Source organism: Stegodyphus dumicola, chromosome 9 (assembly GCF_044657685.1).
Source record: "Stegodyphus dumicola isolate Sdum_Otavi_A_Nest chromosome 9, ASM4465768v1".
NCBI classification, from domain to species: Eukaryota; Metazoa; Arthropoda; class Arachnida; order Araneae; family Eresidae; genus Stegodyphus; species Stegodyphus dumicola.
The window spans coordinates 71,350,267-71,375,021 of NC_140776.1; the positions used below are offsets into that span (position 1 = coordinate 71,350,267).

At 34.2% G+C, this 24,755-nt stretch overlaps 1 protein-coding gene and 1 long non-coding RNA gene across 4 annotated transcripts in view; one reads left to right on the top strand and one right to left on the bottom strand.

The window, feature by feature from the left end:
- Positions 1–24,755, bottom strand: part of LOC118199241 (clavesin-1-like) — a 69,841-nt gene that overhangs the window by 34,837 nt on the left and 10,249 nt on the right. The gene's annotated exons all lie outside the window — the stretch shown is intronic.
- LOC118199242 (uncharacterized) overlaps positions 1–24,755 on the top strand; it is a 62,308-nt gene that overhangs the window by 21,626 nt on the left and 15,927 nt on the right. The window contains exon 2 of the long non-coding RNA XR_004759914.2: positions 6,579–6,720. This is a non-coding gene — a long non-coding RNA (uncharacterized LOC118199242). The remainder of the gene's footprint in view (positions 1–6,578; positions 6,721–24,755) is intronic.

Sequence of the window (24,755 nt, forward strand, 5' to 3'; positions counted from 1 at the left end):
GTGATGTATGGAGTGATAAATCTCGATTCCGACTAATTAATACCGGTAGAATCCTGAAAATATGGCGTCAGACTCATGGAGCCATGAATCCTGTATGGCTGATTGAAACTGTACAAGGCAATGGTGGCTTAATCATGGTCCGGGGTGTTTTTTCTTCCCAGTGTTTGGGTACTTGTGTAAGGATCCTAAGTTTTACTAACGTTTATTTTATTTTAAATCTTTACTATCACTTCTTATTTTCTACTTCCGGCCAGAATTAAAAGCTTTAACTTATTTATGCAAATTTGTCTGGCCAATGCCAAGTACTTAAGTTGTGGCTTTTTGCCAAGCGAGAGAGAGGAAGGAGTTAGTCGAAGCAGGCCGCTTGCCTTAGCAGTTTTACTCGGTTGCTGGTTGCCTTCCAGGCCAGAGGTTTAATCCTGTTAATAATTTTAAACGTATTGTAGTGTTAAGAGTTCTCTGTACTACATACGGCTTCCTGTTAATATACGGCCAATCTTCCACGTAGGCCCTTGTTTATTATTCCAAAGTTAAGTTAGAGTTTAGTTAATATTTTTATATTCTTACGTTCAGACCACAAGTGTTTGGCCTCTGTATTTAATTTAATAAATTTTAATTTAATAATAGTGTCTAATTTAAATAAATATATTTTAAAATACGGGGCGCCCCTAAAAGTTATATCGGATAATGGTCCTCAATTTGTAAGTAATATATTTGAAGACATGTGCCAAAAACTGGGCATACGTCATTTAAAAATGGTCCCGTATCGGCCGCAATCAAACATAGCGGAACGGGTCAATAGAAATATAGTGAAAATTATCCGTAGTTATGTTAAAAATTTTCATGAAAGCTGGGATAACTATGTCAATGAATTTGCTTTCGCGCTTACGACCGCAAAACATGATACAACGGGCAAAACTCCTGCTGAGTTATTTTTAGGCAGAAAGATTATAACGCCGTTAGATAAATTATTTTATGTGCAACAAAGAGCCCCAGAATTTAAAATGGGTGATATAGAAAAACTAATTAAGGAAGCAAAGAAGATTACGGAAGTAGCACAAAGAAAACAGAAGCTCTATTATGATTTGAAACGACGGGGAGTAACTTATAAAGTAGGAGATGAAGTATTAAAAATTAAGCATTCACTTTCTTCAGCACCAGAAGATAAAACCGCCAAATTGTTTCCACGATTTGAAGGACCATATGTCATAGAAAAAATAACTCACGCTGTACTGGTGTTAAAAGCCAGGAATGGTGAAACATGCTCCGCAAACATTGACCAAATAAAACCATACTATGACCGTAATAAAATGCAAATATTCAAAGATCATTTGCAGGATCCGGCACGGCAGGCACTGCAGGCACAAGCTCCAGAGGTGGAACAACGACAAGTACAAGGGCAAGCCATTAGGAGGCAGGAGCAATTGAAAAGAAAGTTTCCCCGTTGGAAAATTGAAGGTAACAAGAAAAAGAAGCCGTTGCACCGACCACAAAAGAGAGCGCACGACCAGCCCCAGAATAAAGAAGGGAGAAGTACGACGAATGCAAAGAGAGCCAGGAGAAATAATGGCAACTATAACCCGGCTCCCAAACGGAAGATCTACTCATCGGACAGGACTCTACGCAGCAAATGTCGCCGAACTGCGGAAGGACCACCAGCGGCGGAGGAAAAGATACAAGGAAAATTTGAACGGCCAGCAACGAGATCCAAGCAGGAACGAGAGACAAGTGTTCCGGTTCCGCCAAGACCAGCGGCCATCAAACGGCCAAGACCACCGGCAGAGGCGAAAAAGAAGGTATTCAAGGGTGACCGAACTGGAGGGAAAAGAAAGCTCCTAGAGGAAGGCACTGAAGGGCGAGCCCGCACAAGAAGGAGGATAAATCAAACAAGAAACTTCGCTACCTTCCAGGACTGGGCAGAGAAAAGAATGTCCGAATATCACAAAGATAAGTAAAATTTTATGTTACTTTGCAAACTTAAGTTAATCTTTCATTCTTACTGCAAGTGGCAGATTTCAAGACGTTTTACCTCATGTGAGGTCTAACCTTATCGCCAAAAAGGCGAGAAATGAGTTGTTACCTATTTTGGTATTATGTTTTTCATTTACTCGCGAGTAAAACTAAAGTTGATGTATAATAGGAATGTGTAAATACTTGAATATTGTAAAAGTTATTGTATAAATTTTATTTAAAAGATTCTGGCAAGAAAGAAGTTTTAGTCTGAAAGACTTTTGAAATGTAATATTTCAATGTAGAACAATTGGCACTTGCTTGGAAAAGAATAGAAGTTAACAATGTACTACTAATGTATGTTTTAAAATGCGTAAAATTAACGGCATGTTAATATGTTCTTATATACAATGTGAACTGTTATTTTAAATGTTAAGAAATACTGTGATATGTTAAAAGTGAAAGTAATGCCAAAAAAAGTTTAAACTTATTCGTGTGACTGAAAAAAAAAAAGAGAAAAGTATTGTGAATATGTGTTAAAGGTTGAATGAATGTAGTTAGGCTCTCTGACGCTACACTTCAGAGTTAGCCACTTTCAGAATAGTACCTCAGGGTTTAGAGTTGAAGACAGGGTGTGTTACGAGGTCTTGTTATGTTGAATTTTAACACGTCAGTGCTTTGATTGTAGGCGGCAGTGTTGAACACGTTTACATAAACACATTCGTGTTTGGTGTTTTCTCTTACAACACATGTCAGAGAGCATGGGGAGAGATAATTAAAATAAAGTCATGAATGAAATAAGAATGTTAAGAGAAATATAAATATTCATGTTACTTGCCATTTAATTGTGTAACATTTCATTAAACTAGTTTTCCTTCCAGATCTCTGGAAGGAACCAGATTTCAACTAAAAGCTCCTGTTTAGACGCAGTACAGATGAAAAGTAATCGTCCATGGAGCTGATAATGTAAAAAACAATTTTTTTTTCAAATTTCTAGCTTCTAGTGAGAAATGTTTGTAAAAGATTGGCCTCGCGTTAGATTCTAGAGCTAAAAGTTTTCAACAAGGTCGTTTTAGACCTCAGTTTCAAACTAATTAACTCTGGCGGGAAGTATGTAAGGATCCTAAGTTTTACTAACGTTTATTTTATTTTAAATCTTTACTATTACTTCTTATTTTCTACTTCCGGCCAGAATTAAAAGCTTTAACTTATTTATGCAAATCTGTCTGGCGAATGCCAAGTACTTAAGTTGTGGCTTTTTGCCAAGCGAGAGAGAGGAAGGTGTTTGTCGAAGCAGGCCGCTTGCCTTAGCAGTTTTACTCGGTTGCTGGTTGCCTTCCAGGCCAGAGGTTTAATCCTCTTAATAATTTTAAACGTATTGTAGTGTTAAGAGTTCTCTGTACTACATACGGCTTCCTGTTAATATACGGCCAATCTTCCACGTAGGCCCTTGTTTATTATTCCAAAGTTAAGTTAGAGTTTAGTTAATATTTTTATATTCTTACGTTCAGACCACAAGTGGTTGGTCTCTGTATTCCGAAGTTCGGAAATTATTGTAAAGAGTGAAAAATAAAGTGTTTCGTATACCCTTCCTGTGTATCTTGTCTACTTCCCACATTTATTGAACATAGCTTTAGTAAGCTCCCTGTTCCGAGTCAGGTCTTTGCATGTTCCCAAAGCAAGTAAGGCGGAACATTGAACCTGATACTTGTACCAGCCTCTCTCAATATGATTCGGTACGTAGAGTTGCTGGGCGATCATCTCCATCCATTTATGTTGTCCTGTCTTTCACACGGAAATGGAGTAGCCCAGAAAGATAACTGCACCTCTCACAGGTTCCGGTTGACTATTGCCTGGTTGGATGAGCGTTCTTCTGACTTCTTTGTCATAAATTGGCTTCTTAAAAGCCCTGACTTAAATTATACTGAGAATCTTTCGAACGTTTTGGAGAAAGGTTTGAAACCTCATAACACAACACTAGCGATTCTTCCTAAATTATAGACAGCTCTATCCTATGTTAAGCAAACCATTTCCGTAGAATGCTTCCAGAAACTTATTGAATCTATGCCTCGTCGTTTGGCAGCCATTATAAAGGACAGAGGAGGCCCAACTCCTTATTGACCAGCTATCCCTAATTCAGTGTCCCTTTGTTTAACGATGTATTAGTACTGTGGTAATTCAACGTATAGTAACACCACTTTTTATGTAAATATTTCTATATTGTCATATATTGCATAATAAGCATTGGTATTGTAAGAATCCGCAATACGTGTGTATTCTACCATTTGCCCCTATTTGACAATATTGTTTTTCTGGACAGTTGCGGGATCCGGGTAATACTCGAATAGTCAGTGAAAGCTGCCCCGTGTCGAACCCTGGTCTCACCTGTCACCTGTCTTCCTGGGTTTTTGTCTTCTTATCTCTTAAAACCGCACGCCCCTGCATGAGAAACTCTGAGCCTTCGTTCTATTAAAATTTTATCCACTGTGATTTGTTTCTGTCCCCGTTTTAAAATGCTTCTAAAGCAAGACTGTATTTGCATTGTCATTGCAAATAATTATGTACAGCTTGCTATTGCTTTGTCAGGTGATAATATTTCATAAATTTTGCATTTTACCAAATTTTACACGCATTTTATGGATTAGATGACTAGAAATTCCCTTCCCTAATCATCTGACGACGTTTTCTCCATTATATTAACTGCATTTTGGAGTAGTATTGGCTTGTTTGTATCTCAAGATATTTTTAGTCCTCCAAGACATTTTTCATTTGGAAAATCTGTTCGTGAATCGCTCCGTTCGTGATCCAAGGCGTTCGTAAATCAAGGCACCTCCGTAAATAGCTTGGAAAAAATTAAATATTCTCTTTCTCCTCTTTTTATAGTTATGAATATTTGGAATATTTGGTGCGATGAATAATATCTTAAAATTTAAAAAAAACTCAGCTTTTGTGTTTTCCGAAAGGTGGCAAAACTGTAAAGCCTCCCACTTTGAGATTTAGAAAGGGGTTGATTAAATCGATTTCCTGTGTGCGATACGTGAAGTCTATAATATATATTAAATTAAACTTTAAGGAGTATTTCAATTATCTACATAAAAATGCTACAATACAGTGCTACAAATTCTACAAATGAGTATTTTAAATGCGATTTTGAATGTTATATTTTATCAAATTGTCAAATGCTTTGTAGGGCAATAGAACTACAGTGAATCCGTTTCAAACTAGAGAGTCTGGTTGCTCGCAATAACTAGAAGTTCTAGGACAGTTTGGCGGGACTACTTCATAACCGTTGCGCCATAATTCTGTTACGATAAGTTTCGTAGTAGTGTTCTAGAATTTCTTAATTAAATGATAATTTTTTTCTAATATTTTAATAATTTCATTTTACCTGACAGTGAGAAATTTGATATCTGCATTGATGATAGAATTTAGAAAACGGCTTTAGGAAACGGCGGGGGATCGGGTTTGGGATTTGTGTTTATAGAACCAAGATGCTTTAATTAATTTAAATTAAATATATATTAATTCTATTTATCCAACTAAACATATTGATCTTTATTGCTAATTAAACATGATAAAGTCTCCAGACTCCTCATAAATTATGTATGTACGTAGATGATCTCTCTTTTTGCAATCCCTCAAAAACACGGGGGACACAAACATTTTGATTTATGACTTAAAACTTCAAATGATTTATGACTTAAATCTCAAAAATTAACTCAAATACATGATACTTCCGTTTGTGGGGACAAGATACATGTCGGTGTGTTTGGCCAAAAACGCTGCATCGGGTTGTACTTCTGGGAAGTCTTATGTCCAGGGATCTAAAAGAAAGGTATTCACATCATTGAGAAATATCAGCTTATTGGTTGTAAAAGTAGTTAAGACAATTCAGAAATTGTATTTGTTTGATGAAATATTGTAATAATTGAAAAGGAAAATTACGAGTTATATTACATGTTTTTGATATTAACCTGAATTTCATTGGACTTTTCTAGCAATCTCTATAAGGTCTTACTGTGTAATATTAACTCAAAGTCCTTCAAATCCTATTAGAATGCTCCGTCTGAAAATGTATGACAAAGTGTTGTGAAAGTTTTAAAGAAGCCTTTTCATTTTAGGTCGAACTGATTAATGCCGTAATATAGCAAATGATAGAGCCGGAGGACAGAAAGTAAAACTACGAGCGCCGCTGCCAAACGTTTATCTAAAGTATTTCAAAACTTTGAAATCATTTGAAGCAACTCATTTGCATTTTGGTCGGGGTAACGAAAGTTAGATGTTATAATACACATCCAAATAATAAAAATTTATTAATTAACATTAAATACGTTAAATCTTCACCAATAGAGATTACTGACCTAGAAAAAATGTAAGCTTTGTTAACTTATGAGTGATTGCCGACACTACTTTTAGACATTTCTGTTAACTAAATTAACTAAGGATAAATATGTTATAGATGTTTCGAAGAATGTTTTTGAGCTTATACATGATTTCAGTTTTTTTATATATATATAATGTTGTTTATAAATAATAATTACGAATTGATACATGTTTCAATACATAGCGCTTATGTTTGTTTTTGTCTTCTTTTATGTTTTTTACGTGACTTTTCTTTTGGTGAATAGGTTCAGAATACTTTAAGGACGGTTTCGCTGTGTAGGAAGGCTGTACTCTCTCCAATGAATAAATGAATAAATGTGTATATGGAATGGTTTGGTATGAAAATGTATTATCTATGTAGCCAAAAAAACGTTGCTAATTGCACAGGTATGTAAACAAAATAACATAATAATAAGTGATTGCAGACGCAAACTTTTCAAAGGCTCAATGTAATATATTCGATTGTTTAAATGCATATACCCTTTATATATATACATAATTATACATAAACATGGTGAAGGAAAGCAAAATATATATATATATATATATGAGTAATTGTGAAGTGGTTAAATAAGAGAGGTATAATTAGGTTTGTTAAAACTTGACATTCGTAATAGGAATGTTCTTTTATTAATTCGTTGGATCTATATGCCTTTAGAAATATAAATATTGCCTCAGCGATATAACTCGTTGCTAATTTTGAAGGTTATTTATATCTACTTTCTTAATTAAAATAATTTTCTCCTTTGCAGTTTACTATGATCTTAAAATAATTTTGGATTGGACAGTACATAGCACAAAAGAGTTACAGAGTTACACGGGAAGCCATGAAAACCCCATGCAAGCTTATAAGGTATTTCTCCCGCTTTCCTACCTTGACTTCGTGGTGTAGTGATTCTACGCGATGGGTCGGTATTCCAGAGGTCCGCGTTTCGATTCCCGGCGAAGGCGAATGCTAATTTTTCATCTCTCCGGCTTCCAAAAATAACCTAATGTCTCTACAAGCTATCCACCTCAGACATTAACAGAGAAATCCAGGATGAACTAGTGATTTTCGTGACTTAGCCCTTCTTTTATAGGTGTGATATAGTTCATTCAAGAGTAAGAAAGGACTATAACTTAATATATCTAAAAATAAATCCGAATATCATTGCGTTTTTATATAATAATGATTCAATAGGCATCATATTCATGTCAAAGTGACCAGATGTACCGAATGGTGAGTGGCAGTCTCAGATTTCAAAGTCGCGCAACAGATATGTCCTGAAAAAAAAAAGAAAGTTTTGTAAATGTTATCGATTTTTTAAGAAATTGACATGAATGCTGTTAGTGCCTCTTTATTAGATCATGACATTTGTTGCATTAGAAATACGTTTCATAATCAAATTATGAGCGTTTAACGTATAACGTTTATAGTTCCTATTGATATCACAATTTGTACTTTGTAAAACGGAAATTATTTACATGATATTCAGTGAGAATCATTTTAGAATGCAGAATACACGGAAAATAGCTTAATGTTTGAGGGGGGGGGAGACGATGAGGAACATAAAAGCGTTTGCACGAAGGAAAATGTTTTAAACAATATATTCGATGAAATGTCGTCTTTAGATAGATGAGTAGCAACCATGAATTTAAACAGATGTAATGAACAAAAACTAGGTGAAGTGGAATGAGGGTTTTCTCATTTTCAGCATGCCCAAACTCATTCTAATTCGTAAATGATTAAATGCACACAGAAACGATGATAGCTAGACAAAACCTATTTTTCCAAAAGGAACACTTAATAGTTCTGGAATTTTTTACAAAAGTACTCGTACAGTTCTTCTCAGTGCGACAGAGCACAATCAATAGTTATCATGTTAAAATACTAAGAATTCTAAACACAATGTAATACAAAGCGCAACTAAAGAGAGAAGTTGGCACGGAGATCTCTCAATACTCCGAACTCAAGAGTGAAATAAAACCTGAGAACTGATGAGCTCTGCGGGCTTATATAGTTTTTCCTCGGCCTCCGAGCAATTTCCAGTACCTTTGATTTCTCGAAATTACTGGAAAGCATATCCAGTTACAGTTACATGTAGGGCCGGATACAGTTACAGTTATACAGGGATCGGATGCAAATGACGCCAAGTTTGGCGATGTTTCGTGATGTCTCGCCAAATTTGGTGAAAAATATTAGTCTCTAAAACCATCACCAACTTGACACTATCTCTCCAAAGCCCCAATGTTAAATGGACCCAGCCGTATAATCTTACTTTTCCCGCGGAGTTTCGTGTTCTCGAAGCAATTCTTGACATACTGCGATTTACATAATAATGTCGCTAAAAGTACTTACATATATATAAAATTCGTAACAATAGGGATTATCATTATTGGTTACATTCTCTAAGAGGACGTTTTCCACAAATGACCAGCTTAGTTTGGAAACATGGCTCGTCGTCTTTAATAGGCTTCTCTGGAATATGTGAGCAGTTAAGGAAAAAAAGAATTGTCATGTTAAATTGCTGGATATAATAATGTTGTCTCTTAAACAATATCTTACTCGTTTTTACTTTTGATCAAGAGAATCGTCCCGGCACGGATTGGTTTTTGAAACAATCTGGCTCGCTTCACTGGTAATGGCACAGATTGGTTTTGCAAAAATTACATTTTACCTACACAAAATGATTCATGTGAATGAATGTAAGTATTTGGGGAAAAAGATAACTATACAGCTCAATATAGTTTATTAAACCAATTATAAAATTCATGCTAATAATTAATTACTAATGACTGAAAACAATATGAACCTAATTCTTGGAACTTTCCATTATGATTTAGATCAATTAATTGTTAGATTCAATTTATCCTTAAGAGAATAAATATTTTCGATGCCCGTGCAGTTTGTGCCTTAAATGTTCTTTGCATTGACACAGTTTACTTAATGATATTGTTTACAATTTTTGGACACACAGAAATAATCCCTATATGAGAGGAAAGTATGATAAACAAATCTATTGCCGTTTATTTGAGTTTTCCCCCCCTTGTCTTTAGAAGTACGAACTCGAAAAAATTTAGACCTTCTGTTTCATGAAATAGTAATTCATTACCTTCACTGTACTATAAAATAAAAGTATACAATTCAATAATAGATATACATTCATAATAAGTAGGCATGGAAAGCAGAACACTTATCTTGGAATAGCTTTCGCAAGATCAAATTTCTTGAATGGTACGATGATTAGATTATGTTAAAAGGAAAATATTTTTTTTAAAAGCTTACAGTTATGGCATACAGATAAGTATAACACTGTATGCTTATTAGACTATGAAATGTAGTTCGAAGACATCGTGAAGTTACGAGTACGTATCATGGACTTATTCTTTAAAATATTGTATATATGTTACCGTGAAAGACCGAAATTGGAGAATGTCGACTTTCACCGGAGAATGTTAACATTCACCAAATACGTTGGTGAAAGATCGAATATTGCACTAAATTCTTGTATATATTCGGACCGTCACCGGTGTATGTCGACAATCACAGATATGCTCTGGTGTAAGTCGAAAAGAGAGGTCATAAAGTGCCAAAATAGTTTAAGTTGTTGCAATAAATAAGATTTGAATCATATAATTTAGTAAGTATTTTATTACTGTTATTTTATTTTCTCATTTAGAACGTACTGTATAATTAAGTAAGTTTTTAACTTCTATTATTTTCCTTTCTCATTTTGAATGTATTGTGTGTTTTAGGTTCTCATGTTCTTAAGTTTTTATTTCAAGTCTCAAGTGCGTTTATTTGCGACTGAATTACGGAGAAGAAAATATAATATACGAACTCGAAAAAATTTAGACCTTCTGTTTCATGAAATAGTAATTCATTACCTTCACTGTACTATAAAATAAAAGTATACAATTCAATAATAGATATACATTCATAATAAGTAGGCATGGAAAGCAGAACACTTATCTTGGAATAGCTTTCGCAAGATCAAATTTCTTGAATGGTACGATGATTAGATTATGTTAAAAGGAAAATATTTTTTTTAAAAGCTTACAGTTATGGCATACAGATAAGTATAACACTGTATGCTTATTAGACTATGAAATGTAGTTCGAAGACATCGTGAAGTTACGAGTACGTATCATGGACTTATTCTTTAAAATATTGTATATATGTTTAACATTCACCATTAGTACATGGTGGATGTCGACATTGACCGGTGTAAGTCAGAAATAAGAGTATTTGGAAAATATTTCGGACATACACCAAGATACTATGTGAATATTCACATTCACCGGTGAAAGTCGACATTCTCCAGATTTTGGTCTTTCACCGTAACATAGACACACATTACTTAAACATGGCTTATCATAATATATGGGATAAGATTATGCTGCATGTAGTAAACTATTTCTCAGATGTATGGATACATCATATTACAAATTACCACATGTGGCACATGTTTATTCTGTATATGGTAAGTTGTCTTGTAATGGCACTCTAATTAGATTGCGGGGGGTGATACGGAAATGTTGGAAAGCAGTTTCTTAGTTATGTATACATTTGAGATTATTTTGTTTGATGGGGTAAGCAAATATATAGTACTTAGATGTGTCGTCAATGCACAGGTATCTGTAAAGGATAAATCCCTCTCACAAAAATATCTGGACAAATGTCCGTTTCCTGAAATATATAGTTTGGAATTGTAAAATGGTTCAAATTGCAACTGACTTTCGGATGAAGAAAACGCGTTTTTTGTCTTCATGAGACTTACCTTAATCCTCTTTCGATGCTTTCCTTAATAAAACTTTCATCTGATACATTAAAGGTTTATTTTTTTGGCAAGAGTGAGTGGATTTCGTCGTTGATGTAATAGAAGGCTGCAACGTTAATTAACCTGTAGGTTATCTGTTACCACGTTGTATGTGACTATGTTCTGTGTGACCACTGGAGAAAAAATGTTTAAGAGTAGATTGGATTTTCTATCATGCATGGATTTGCATTTAACTCAAGTACTGTTCGGACATTTTTGACGTTGTTGCGCAACTAAATTTTCTTTCTAATTTTGAACCGTCTACATACGCCATAGGGAGAGATTCATGTTTGTTCTTTATGAAATCTGGAACTGAATCTTCGCGTTTGAGAATTCTGTATCCGCAGAAGCTTTTTTTTGGTCCCCCCCCCCACAAAACTTAAAAGAGGCTTATATGAGGAAATGGAATATTTAAATATTGTTGGATAAAAATTAGGATGATTTTTCTCCATCAGAGTGCTAATTTTACGATTTATATTGTCCTCTCTTTCGATCTGAATGTGTAAGAAAATTTTCTAGCAAACGTATTGACTCTTGCAAGTCCAAGTTATGCAATAAACCCTTATTATGAGTATTAAGTTAAGGTGAAATGGCCTTTGAATTGAATGAAGAGGTATTTAGATACCTAATTGTCCACCTAAATTGTCATGTGTTACCATTTCATTGATAACCAATTTAGGAATTGATCACATATGAGGTGTCCAGACTCTAACTGAAAATTTGCATAGCGCTTGATATGACATTTGAGCGCTGCTTTCTGTGTTAGTGATGGTTACGAAAGAGGAATTTTCGGTAACCGATAAAAGTTATGCATTTTGGTTTGTTTAACAATTTTAAAAGTTTCTTCCTGTCTAAGAGTCACTGCTGAGCAGTCCCTTTATAAATTTTGATCATTACAAGACGTTAACAAACTGAAGCAAAGTAGAGATAAGATTAAATCAAAGAGGCTGTGTAGTTACGAGCCCAACAAAAGTAGAAATGAACGCTGCTTAATGGCATTTGTAATCTATCTACTACTAATATATATATATATATATATATATGTAAGAAAAATAAAGAATATGTAAAAGACTGAATTAGCAGCGTAAATTAATTTCCCTTTATTCTAAAAATAGTAGCAATCTCTATCTGCACTGCGTCATTTCGAGAAAAATCTATGTCATATGACTCTTACGTAATTCTGGTGATGTAAATTGAAATAAAATTCAAGCAGTCAATAATAATTTTGCAGCAATATTAACTATCCAATCAAAATGCTTTGAGAACCAAAACTAACTCAGTCTGACTTGTGATTTCATGTGAACATTACGCACTTGCTTTCCACGATTTGGCCAAGTTACACTGCTGTCTGTCTGCTGCTGTTTGCTTGCTACAAAGTTATCAAAAATGTAAGCCTTTTGGAACAGGCACACCCTACCACAACCTCTCCATCGACCTTTTGGCTCGCTGTATATTTAGAGTGCTTCCATGCCACAAAGACACTATACATTTACAAACATCCATGCCTTCTCCGGAATTCAAACCTGGGCCCTTCGGTACCGCAATGGGCTTCCCTAGCCACTATATCGTCTGGGTGGCTTTGAAGATGAAGTGTCAGTATTTAGTAAACTTGCAGTATTAGTAAACTTGTCAGTATTTAGTAAACTCAATCGGTTGCTGCTTTATCAAATAACAGAAGGAAAGATTTATAGGAACTTCGTTTTCGATGGTTCTAAAAGCTGATATTACATATAAAAAATTTCTTCGGTCTCTGAAAAAAAAAAAAAAAAAAAAAAAAAAAATTGACAGGCAATTTTCGGCTAAATGATGTAAAACGTAACACTAAAAATTATCTGTTTAACTTTCAGCTTTTAAAATCATTTGCTGTGTGTTTAATAACATTTTATATTGACAGGCGTATTTGAATCTTCGGCTATACATTTATTTAAAACAAAACACAGGCTTCTATTTGAATGGTAGAACTATCTTATTTTGAATTCACTGAACCAAAACTAGGAGCAAATAATAATTATTAAACTAATATGTTGTTAAATATTTGAGGAGCAGAGTAATTTTCTGGAAATTTTATCGAATAAAGACAATAAATAATTCCGCCTATATTTATGTGGGTGCTTGTAATAACTTCAATGCATCTAACTTTTTATAGTGCCTGCATTTTTGTATCCTGTTATATAATAATTAACACATAAATTTAAACTGCTTAGTCCTTTAAATGATGTCAATTTTTAAATATCATGTAGAATACCCGAGCATATTTCATAACATGTAAAATGCAAATGAATTCAGAAATTCGCTTACGTGAGTTTAATAAATAAAATTAAATCTTTACTAGAAAATGCTATGATGTTCTATGCAAAAAGTATTATGACTCCTTCCATGCACACGTTTTTCAAAGTTAAGATTAGAGAGCTTATTAAGATTAAGATTATTATTTTGAATAAAAAAGACTGTTCATGTGAGTAATTAGAGCACCGCATAAAATATAAGATTGCTTAATTTTGTTATCTGATGCTGAATCATGTGTACGCCCACACCGGAAAGCTGAGGTCTATGATTTATCATCGCAGACTTTTAAGCTTTTTTCTGTTCTGCTTTTTGCATGTGGCAACAGGGATAACGGTCGATAGAATACTGTGTTTTTGACAGCCATGTTGAATAAAATGGAGCATAAAAGTGTTTCGATTTCATCTTAATATTATCGTAATTTGAGAATAATTTGTCTTTTTACACTAAGCAATTGTGAGTGAATTAACAACAAAATTAAAGAAAAAATATCTGAAAAGTTTCATATTTTAAATTACGTCCAAAGAGGCGTTTTTTTAACATTTTGTGTGTTAAATTTATTTATTAAATTTCATGCTCTTTGCACTTAAACCGTAAAATTCAGTTCAAGAGCAATATTGCAAAATAATTTTAGATTGAGCCTATCTTTAGAACTTCCAATACACCGTCTCACGCGCTGGAGATTAAAATGTTTTTTCTGAACAACGCTGCCATTGCTCGCTTTGAAATCCTTGAGTTTGTTAATTAAAAAAAAAATCCTTAAGTTTTACAAAATCTGAAATCGATAATAAAACAAATTCCAAATTTCAAATTTGCGTTTCCAGATGTCCATATTCGCAGTAGGATTACGTGGCATTCAAAATTGGATTGTTCTAGGTACCGTTATCACAATGCGAGAAATAGACATACATTTATGCAGATTCTTATAATTTAATTTCTTCAAATATTATACAGGGCGATAATATTTGGTGGCATCAATTTAAAAAGTGAAACGGACATTCAGAGTGATTCGAAGCAAAATCGCGAAACGAAACCAATAGTCCCTCGAGGACAAAGCCCCTTTGGACTAAAAAAAAAGATACGAAGTTCTTTACGTAGGAGTTTTACTAAATATATTAACAAAATATAAATTAATATTAAAACTGTTGAAATTAATTTAATGTGTCGGCTGAATTACTGAAGCAAAAAGAAACTGAGTTAAGGAAGCTTATTGTTGAAATAGAAAGTTTAATTACTGATACTAAAGAATTAGGAAACGAAATAGATAATGTTCAGGAATAAGCAGATAAAATTTATTTATGGAATAATAAAAGCATTTACACTTTATAAATTGTTTTTTAGAATTTTGAATTATTATCAATGCAGTGCACAACAAAATGTGACGAGTTTGATTGCTTTTTGCTTTTCATAATGAGAGCACAAATTCTAGACGAAACATTTTTAGCATTCGCTGACTCATTTCTTTTAGGGGTAAATTGTATAGGTGGAAACACACACACACAAGGTAATTAGAGTTGAAAAGGTAGGTTGTGTAGGTATTAAAGGTGAAAAAGTATTAAATCACTAAGTAGCAAAAATGGATTTGAGAGTGTAATTTGAGAGCAGTTGCTTGGCAATATTAAATTACCAAAGTTAACATTACCGACTTTTGTAGGTAGTGTTATAGAGTGGATAGCCTTTAAGGAACTGTTCAGTTCGTGTGTAAGAAATAGTAAAAATTTATCTAATGCTAAAACATTGCAGTATTAAAAGGCTTCGTTGAAAGATGAAGCGTATCGTATTATTCAAAACATTCAAATTTTTGGTTGTAATTTGGAAATAGCATGGAATCTTTTAGACTAAAGTTACTCATATAAGAACGGATTGTCATATACATTAAACGTTTCCTAAGTTTACCAACCATTCAAAATGAATTCACCTGTTGCTATTTTAAATTTAATTGATCACATTAATGAAGTAACTAGCTCATTAAAAGTATTTAATCAAACTATTGATAGTTTTGGTTAAACTTTGGTGATTTATTTAATTAAAAAAAATTAGATCATTCTAAAAAATCATGGTGGGGATGTGAGCTAAAATGTAATGAGATTTTGAAACTTCCGACATTAATTTAATTCCTGAAAAGCACTGAAAACGCACTTCAAAATAACAAATCAACAACTAATAAGATACATATGTGTTTCATATGTGTGTATGTCATATGTGTTTCATATGTATGAAACATATGTGTTTCATAGTAATAGTAAGGCTTTGATAGATACTTTGGGTTGTGGGTATTTCAAAGATCATAGTTTAGCTAAATGCTCGAAATTGCTAAATTTATCGGTACAGCAAGAATAAACTATCTAAAATCTAATCATTACTGTTTCAATTATTTATCTATTATGCACTTGTTCAAAAAATACAAAAGTTTAAATACATGCCAATTTTGTTTTAAGAGGCTTCATAATATTTTGCACATTGTAAGTAATTCAAAGAACAAAACTCCTTTAAGGAGTATGGGTTAATGGGTTATTCAGTTATGGCAAAGCACACGAGGGCTATCTGCCTAAAGCCTTTAAGGAGTATGTCTTCCTACACAACTTATCCCTAAAAGAAATGAGTCAGCGAATGCTAAGGATGTTTCGTCTACATTTTGTGCTCTCATTACGAATCGAAAGAAAAAAGTAATCAAACTAGTCACATTTTGTTGTGTACTGTATTGATAAAAGTTCAAAATTCTAAAAAACAATTTATGAAGTGTTAATGCTCATATGACATAGGACCTCCCATTGATTGCGAATGCGTTCGTCTGAGTCTGACTGTTCAACTGAATTCAATGTTCTTTGGCATACTTCCAAAAGCGAAAGAGTCAGGTTGAGTTGTTCTGTTCCGGAACACCGGAACAGGCATAAAAACCTTAACCGGAAGATAAGAACAACATAATTCAATCATTTTTAAAGCAAAAAATGTACAGTTTACAAACATATAAGAGTAAAGAAACTGAGATCACTGAGCCGGGTAACAGAGTGGATATATATATAAATATATTTATATACATTCGGTGCGGCCGATTGCAACCACAATACGAGGTGCACATCTACATGTTATAGCAGTTCTATATACAAAATTTCAACGTTCCGAGGCTACTCGCTTTTGAGTTATGCGAGATACGTACGTACGTACGTTCGTACGCACGTACGTACATACGTTCGTACAGACGCCACGAAAAATTCTCTTCAGAATTAATTTTAAAGCAGTTTTATAATTTTTTTTTGGAGGAAACGCGTCTTTTATTCTGTTCTTACGTACAGATATCACGCAAAAACATCGTTAAATTGCATTCGATAGCGGTCAAAATGGATATTTTCGTTGAAATATGCTGCCTGAAACTTTTCGCGATTACAATACTTCCTTTTTACTTCGTACAAGGAAGTAAAAAAGGATAAACATTATTTTTAAATTTTGGGACCATTCTAGTAAGAGGTTGATAATCTTACGAAGCAATGAAAATATTTAATGGGTAAATTCTTCCGGCTGTTTTCGAAATATGTGTGAGTAAAGAACGATGTTTCAATGGTTGCGTTTCCCTTTGTAAAAGAGTATTTTAAAGGACTTATTTGCAACTTGTAGAACTTTAAAATTTCTCTAACATATAATTTTCTTCGAAAGAAAAGATTAATATAACTTTTTAACTATATTTCTCCTTGCAAAGAAATTTTTTATTACGTTAATATAATACCTTTACAATTAATATTATCTGATGTGTAAAATACTTCTGTAAAACACATTTGAACACTTCTGATGTATTCTATCTTCGTAACTTCGTGTGCATCGTAAAGTTAGAGAAACAAGATAGATAACAAATATTATGAATTGAAGAGTATAACATCATTTTGTTACAAAATTTGAATATTTTTTCTTTTATTCAGGGAAATATGATCTATGCATATCAGGAACTGAAACCTTCTACTCGACATATTTTTCATCTGTAGCCCCACCAGCGGCCGAGCGGTAAAGTCGCTAAACACTGATAGTTCGACCTGGGTTCGTTCCAGGCGAATGGTCTGTCTGCCTGGGCGTTTTTGTGGTTTTCCCTATGTGTAACGTTTATACGAGCTACTTTCCACTAGAAAGTCACGAAGGACTCTCTGCCCTTAGGCAGATAGCCCTCGAGTGCTTTGTCGCAATCAAATAAACTTAATCATATTTTGCCAGCATAGAATCAAATCTTACTAAAGTTGAAGATTAAGGGACTTACTTGAAAAGTTAACCATACATGTTTTAACTATTTTTAATAATATTTAAAAAACATAACTTCTTTGATTATAGTTTTATTTCACTTTTGTAAATTTATTTTTTTATCTATAATCATTCCATAAAGTTACTAATATTTAATTATTCTATTATTATTGCTATTAGGAAAACATTAATATCGTATACATTTGAAAACTTACAACACAATATATTAAATATGGTACAAACATTTAATAGTTACAAATAAAGTATAATATAGACGAAAGAGTACAAGTAATTTTAGATACTAGACAAACAAATTAAATGTAAGATTATTAGGTTGGTTAAGTAAATGTATTTCACATATTATAATATTTTCTGTAGTATCAGAAATGTAACTAGATTCCGGGCATGGTCCAAGTGTCCCCTACCACCAACTCCTCAAAAGAACTTCCGGCTCTCCATGTAGTTTGAGTGTCTCCGACACTATACGCTTGCAAGCATCCATGCCTTCTCCGAGATTCGAGCCTGGTCCCGTCGATATGGCAGTCAGCATTGTAATGATCACACTAGAAATATGCTCCCGCTTTCTGTTTAAAAAACACTGTAATTTAATCCTGAATTTATGCATCAATCTTAGTGTCTACTTAAATGAAAATTCTCTTTTACCTTTCACCTTTTACGATCTTAAATGTTATGAAGAATAGAAATTGTTCTTTGAATTTGAAAATATTTCTGTTTTCAGATACCAATTTTATTTTTGAAAGATTAAAACTAATAGAGTTCGCAGATCGAAGATCATTTAAATAAATTAAATAATAGACAAATTAAGTTCTTTTCAAATTTTAAAATTATTTATAGGTAGTTTTATCAGGTTCAATGTTCCGCCTTACTTGCTTTGGGAACATTCAAGAACCTGACTCGGAACAGGGAGCTTACTAAAGCTATGTTCAATAAATGTGGGAAGTAGACAAGATACACAGGAAGGATATACGAAACCCTTTATTTTTCACTCTTTACAATAATTTCCGGGCTTCGGAATACAGAGACCAACAACTTGTGGTCTGAACGTAAGAATATAAAAATATTAACTAAACTCTAACTTAACTTTGGAATAATAAACAAGGGCCTACGTGGAAGATTGGCCGTATATTAACAGGAAGCTGTATGTAGTACAGAGAACTCTTAACACTACAATACGTTTAAAATTATTAAGAGGATTAAACCTATGGCCTGGAAGGCAACCAGCAACCGAGTAAAAACTGCTAAGGCAAGCGGCCTGTTTCTACTAACTCCTTCCTCTCTCTTGCTTGGCAAAAAGCCACAACTTAAGTACTTCGCGTTCGCCGGACAAATTTGCATAAATAAGTTAAAGCTTTTAATTCTGGCCGGAAGTAGAAAATAAGAAGTGATAGTAAAGATTTAAAATAAAATAAACGTTAGTAAAACTTAAGATCCTTACATACTTCCTGCCAGAGTTAATTAGTTTGAAACTGAGGTCTAAAACGACCTTGTTGAAAACTTTTAGCTCTAGAATCTAACGCGAGGCCAATCTTTTACAAACATTTCTCACTAGAAACTAGAAATTAAAAAAAAAAAATTGTTTTTACATTATCAGCTCCATGGACAATTAATTTTCATCTGTACTGCATCTAAACAGGAGCTTTTAGTTGAAATCTGGTTCCTTCCAGAGATCTGGAAGGAAAACTAGTTTAATGAAATGTTACACAATTAAATGGCAAGTCACATGAATATTTATATTTTTCCTAACATTCTTATTTCATTCACGACTTTATTTAATTCTCTCCCCGTGCTCTCTGACATGTGTTGTAAAAGAAAACACCAAACACGAATGTGTTTAGGTACCAGTGTTCAACACTACCGTCTACAATCAAAACACTAACGTGTTAAAATTCAACATAACAAGACGTCGTAACACACCTTATCTTCATCTCTAAACCCTGAGGTACTATTCTGAAAGTGGCTAACTCTGAAGTGTAGCGTCAGAGAGCCTAACTACATTCATTCAACCTTTAACACATATTTACAATAATTTGGCTCTTTTTACAGTCACACGAATAAGTTTAAAATTTTTTGGCGTTACTTTCACTTTTAACATATCACAGTATTTCTTAACGCTTAAAATAACAGTTCACATTGTATATAAGAACATATTAACATGCCGTTAATTTTACGCATTTTAAAACATACATTAGTAGTACATTGTAAACTTCTATTCTTTTCCAAGCAAGTGCCAATTGTTCTACATTGAAATACTACATTTCAAAAGTCTTTCAGACTAAAACTTCTTTCTTGCCAGAATCTTTTAAATAAAATTTATACAATAACTTTTACAATATTCAAGTATTTACACATTCCTATTATACATCAACTTTAGTTTTACTCGCGAGTAATTGAAAAACATAATACCAAAATAGGTAACAACTCATTTATCGCCTTTTTGGCGATAAAGGTAGACCTCACATGAGGTAAAACGTCTTGAAATCTGCCACTTGCAGTAAGAATGAAAGATTAACTTAAGTTTGCAAAGTAACATAAAATCTTACTTATCTTTGTGATATTCGGACATTCTTTTCTCTGCCCAGTCCTGGAAGGTAGCGAAGATTCGTGTTTGATTTATCCTCCTTCTTGTGCGGGCTCGCCGTTCATTTCCTTTCTCTAGGAGATTTCTTTTCCCTCCAGTTCGGTCACCCTTGAATACCTTCTTTTTCGCCTCTGCCGGTGGTCTTGGCCGTTTGATGGCCGCTGGTCTTGGCGGAACCGGAACACTTCTCTCTCGTTCCTGCTTGGATCTCGTTGCTGGCCGTTCAAATTTTCCTTGTATCTTTTCCTCCGCCGCTGGTGGCCCTTCCGCAATTCGGCGACATTTGCTGCGTAGAGTCCTGTCCAATGAATAGATCTTCCGTTTGGGAGCCGGGTTATAGTTGCCGTTATTTCTCCTGGCTCACTTTGCATTCGTCGTACTTCTCCCTTCTTTATTCTGGGGCTGGTCGTGCGCTCTCTTTTGTGGTCGGTGCAACGGCTTCTTTTTCTTGTTACCTTCAATTTTCCAACGGGGAAACTTTCTTTTCAATTGCTCCTGCCTCCTAATGGCTTGCCCTTGTACTTGTCGTTGTTCCACCTCTGGAGCTTGTGCCTGCAGTGCCTGCCGTGCCGGATCCTGCAAAAGATCTTTAAATATTTGCATTTTATTACGGTCATAGTATGGTTTTATTTGGTCATTGTTTGCGGAGCATGTTTCACCATTCCTGGCTTTTAACACCACTACAGCGTTAGTTATTTTTTCTATGACATATGGTCCTTCAAATCGTGGAAAAAATGTGGCAGTTTTATCTTCTGGTGCTGAAGAAAGTGAATGCTTAATTTTTAACACTTCATCTCCTACGTTATAACTTACTCCCCGTCGTTTCATATCATAATAAAGTTTCTGTTTTATTCGTGCTACTTCAGTGTTCTTTTTGGCTTCTTTAATTAATTTTTCTCTATCACCCATTTTAAATTCTGGGGCTCTTTGTTGAACATAAAATAATTTATCTAACGGCGTTATAATCTTTCTGCCTAAAAATAACTCAGCAGGAGTTTTGCCCGTTGTATCATGTTTTGCGGTCCTAAGGGCGAAAGCAAATTCATTGACATAGTTATCCCAGCTTTCATGAAAATTTTTAACATAACTACGGATAATTTTCACTATATTTCTATTGACCCGTTCCGCTATATTTGATTGCGGCCGATACGAGACAATTTTTAAATGACGTATGCCCAGTTTTTGGCACATGTCTTCAAATATATTACTCACAAAATTGAGGACCATTATCCGATATAACTTTTAGGGGCGCCCCGTATTTTAAAATATATTTAATTAAAATAGAATCAGTAACTAATTTCGCGGATGCTCGTTTTAAGGGAACAATTTCGGTCCACTTACTATAATGATCAACCATAACAAGGAGATAGCGACTTTTATTTAACTGACTTTTTGGGAAAGGGCCCAATAAATCGATGCCAATTATTTCATTTGGAAAATCGGATTTAATACTATTTAGAAACCCGGCCGGGCGGAAATTAATATAATTAACTGCTTGACATGTTGGGCAGGACTGGACATACGCCCTAGCTAACTTTTGCAGTTCAGGAAAATAGACTGCCTCGCGTACGCGTTGGATAGTTTTTCGAATACCAGCATGAGAAGCTAATGGACTGTCGTGTAACTCCTGCAGGATATTTAATCTAAGAGTAGCTGGGATAACAGGTCGAAATTCGTTGTTGGAATTTGTAGTCTTTGTATAAAATAATAGACCATCTATTAGTTCGTAATGGGCCGCCCTATTTCTTATCGCCACAATATCTTGATGGCTAAAATTTTCAGGATCCTTTAAATAATCATAAATATTTTTAAATTCAGGATTCTTACCCAGTTCGGTTATTACAGTTTCTCGGGAATTTATTGTACACGCTGTGAACATTGCCACCTTTACAGTATTACCTTCTTCATCTATTTTTATTCTGGATAGGGCATCTGCTACGATATTTTCCTTTCCGGGGTTATGCTTGATTACCAGATTATATGCTTGTAGCTTGAGTGCCCATCTTATTAACCTTGGGGATAAGTTTTTCCCTGAGTACAATCTAGTTACCGCCGCATGATCAGAATACACTGTTATTGGCGCTCTTCCAAAATAGACTCGGAACTTTTGCACTACTAACAGAACTGCAAGTGCCTCTCTCTCGGTCGCGGAATAATTTCTTTGTGTTTGATTTAAAGTTTGACTAAAAAATGCCACGGGCTGCTGATTTTGCGAAAGTACCGATCCTACCGCATAATCCGAAGCATCCGCTGAAATTTCTAAATTCTCATCCTTTTCAGGAAATTTCAACACAGGGGCTTGGTTTAATTTTTCGAAAGCACTATTGGCTTCGGCCGTCCACGAGAATCCTGCCTTTTTCCTTTTTAATTTTAACAATGGTTCAGCAATAGCTGTAAAATCTTTTATAAAGGACCTATAATATGAACAAAGTCCTAGAGAAGAAGAGAGCTTCTTCGCCGTGTTTGGAGTCGGATACTTTTGTACAGCGATTATTTTTGATTCGTCTGTCTCGATTCCTTTTTGAGATATTTTGTAACCTAAATATTTTAATTCAGGGTTTTCCAAAAAACTGTTTACCGATGAGTTTCCATTAAATGTTGCTTCTGGTTTCATCGCTGCGCGCATGGTCTGGACGATGTATCCAAATCCTTCCAGGGCGGCAGCTGGCATTTCTGGATTCTGAGCCGCTTCTGCAGTCAGCACAGGTTCTTCTTGAAACTCGGCCATGGTTATTCTTCTTCGTTGGGCGCCACTATCAGGTTCAATGTTCCGCCTTACTTGCTTTGGGAACATTCAAGAACCTGACTCGGAACAGGGAGCTTACTAAAGCTATGTTCAATAAATGTGGGAAGTAGACAAGATACACAGGAAGGGTATACGAAACCCTTTATTTTTCACTCTTTACAATAATTTCCGAACTTCGGAATACAGAGACCAACCACTTATGGTCTGAACGTAAGAATATAAAAATATTAACTAAACTCTAACTTAACTTTGGAATAATAAACAAGGGCCTACGTGGAAGATTGTCCGTATATTAACAGGAAGCCGTATGTAGTACAGAGAACTGTTATCACTACAATACGTTTAAAATTATTAAGAGGATTAAACCTCTGGCCTGGAAGGCAACCAGCAACCGAGTAAAAACTGCTAAGGCAAGCGGCCTGCTTCTACTAACTCCTTCCTCTCTCTTGCTTGGCAAAAAGCCACAACTTAAGTACTTGGCGTTCGCCGGACAAATTTGCATAAATAAGTTAAAGCTTTTAATTCTGGCCGGAAGTAGAAAATAAGAAGTGATAGTAAAGATTTAAAATAAAATAAACGTTAGTAAAACTTAAGATCCTTACAGTTTGTGTAGCCGAAATTAAAATTAACTACCTGAATTAATTTACAGGAAATTTACTCAGAAGAAAACTAGTGCTTTTCTGAGATAGCTCTTATTTTTAGTTTTGGTAAACTCTAGCTGCATTTTTTTGTGTTTCATAAAAGATTTTGCGAAACTTACGCTAGTTATTTAGAATATTTCATAATACCGATGAATTACTAAAAAGCATAATGAAAAAAAAAAAAAAAAGAATGTAAAGAAAAAAATTAGTAATAATATTAAATTTGAAATGAAAAATCTAAAATTAAGAATAAAACTCCGAAAATTGGAAATTCTCTAGTCGGAAGCAGTTTAGAGAGAGAGAAAAAGCCACAACATAGCGTAATTCCTCAGGTATCTGAATACCTAGATTTTTTCTCAGGAATCAGATACCTAAATTGTTTGAAAAATTAGTTTCGAAAATTATTTATGTAAATAGTAAAACCTTCAATTTACAACATCTCAAATTTTACAATATTCTGTAAGTAGAAGTCCGAAAACTCGATCTAATGTGAATTTAGAGGATGTCGAGTTACCGAAAATGTAGAGTTTTATGGAAGAAAGGATGGATAATTCACAAATTTCGGTCAACACCGTTTAGGTCTTGACCATGTAGATACCATGACAAAATTATTAATACTTTCATCTTTGTTCAGTTTCTTACGGCATGTAACTTCATTTACATTGTTATGTTGATTTGAATTTCTATTCTTCTTCTTGTTAGACATTTCTAGTTGCACAGAGAACCTAGCATTTATAATCCGGGACATGAACTAAGAAATTCTGTGCTGGATGAACTGAAAGTTTTCAGTTATAACAGCGTACAGCCATAAATCTTCAGGTGAGACTGCTAACAGCTAGCTGCAGAAAAGAATGTGAATGGTAATCGACCGTGACTACCCGACTTTCTCGAGCTATTTTGTTACTGAGATGAGGAATGGATGGAATTTTCACGAAAAAAAAAAAAAAAAAACTGTCAGGAAAATTAAACGGACTCCAAGGATGTGGTCACAAAGAGAAACAGGCAAAAATTGCGAAATCCTTTGAATTGAATAGGAAAACATGCAGATATTCATACGCATAAATCAGTGCTGTAAATAAAATACTATAGTAATTAAAGGTACTTATATTGTTTGCCAGTATAGGCAATATTGG